The 891-nt window shown below is 35.5% G+C and overlaps 1 non-coding gene across 1 annotated transcript; it reads right to left on the bottom strand.

The window, feature by feature from the left end:
* Positions 1-228: 228 nt before the first annotated feature.
* LOC120096819 (small nucleolar RNA SNORA17) lies at positions 229-357 on the bottom strand. Its single transcript, XR_015637794.1, has one exon. It is a non-coding gene; the product is annotated as a small nucleolar RNA SNORA17 (small nucleolar RNA).
* Positions 358-891: the final 534 nt, after the last annotated feature.

The raw sequence follows: 891 nt of genomic DNA, 5'->3' as shown, positions 1-891 counted from the left end.
GTCTTCCACCTGACTATCCAAGTGACCCCTTGATAGGAAGAGTAATCCGTTTCAGGCTCACTCCCACCCAAGTTCCATGTTGGGTTCTTCTAGTCTCCAGCTTACTTCCCATACTGACAGTCCATCCATGCCTGCCTGGCACCAACTGGTGGCCATCTCAGGCTACCTCCTTGTCTGAGCCTCCTTGTACCATACTGGTGATTGTCTCAGGCTTCCTTTTTAAAAGGGAATATCACAGTATTAATCATTCAGATGTTGGTAACTCAGAACATTGAGCATAGACATAGCCTGTCTACTCTTTGCCACCTACTGACACATGTGACACAGCAGTCATATGTGTAATCCTCTAGTGGCCCTTAGATTACTTCCTTAAAGACAACTTCTAATATGTAAATTTTCCGTCCAGAATTATTACTGCAGAAATGTAAAGTTGCCTAGAGAAAAATAAACTGCACAATCAGTCCATCATCCCCCTAATATTGTGAAGCTCAAGTTTTGGTACTAACCATTCATCGTGTTAGTATCTCTTTTGGGTTTTACTCAATGATTTCTAGTCACACAATTGAAAATACTTTCTATGTAACTTCTCTTGATACTTCAAACTTCAGTGAACACTGAAAGCATAGAACATTGAAAAGTATACATTACAGTAACAGTCATTTGCCAAAATATCCAATAAATGTATTTTAAAAAGAGAGTATGGTATTAAAAGTGAAATTTAGTTTTATATATATTTATATAACTATATGTATATTAATGACAAATACTTCTATTAAAGAAAATATTTAGATAATAATTTTAAAAGGTAAATTCTATTCATTGGATATCATGTAAAACTTCCAAATAAATAACCTCTTCTCATACAAGATCTTTACCAACCCTACATCCTAA

Source organism: Rattus norvegicus, chromosome 14 (assembly GCF_021556685.1).
Source record: "Rattus norvegicus strain SHRSP/BbbUtx chromosome 14, alternate assembly SHRSP_T2T, whole genome shotgun sequence".
NCBI classification, from domain to species: Eukaryota; Metazoa; Chordata; class Mammalia; order Rodentia; family Muridae; genus Rattus; species Rattus norvegicus.
Note: the sequence above shows the minus strand (reverse complement) of the source record. Positions and strands in the feature narration are given on the sequence as shown.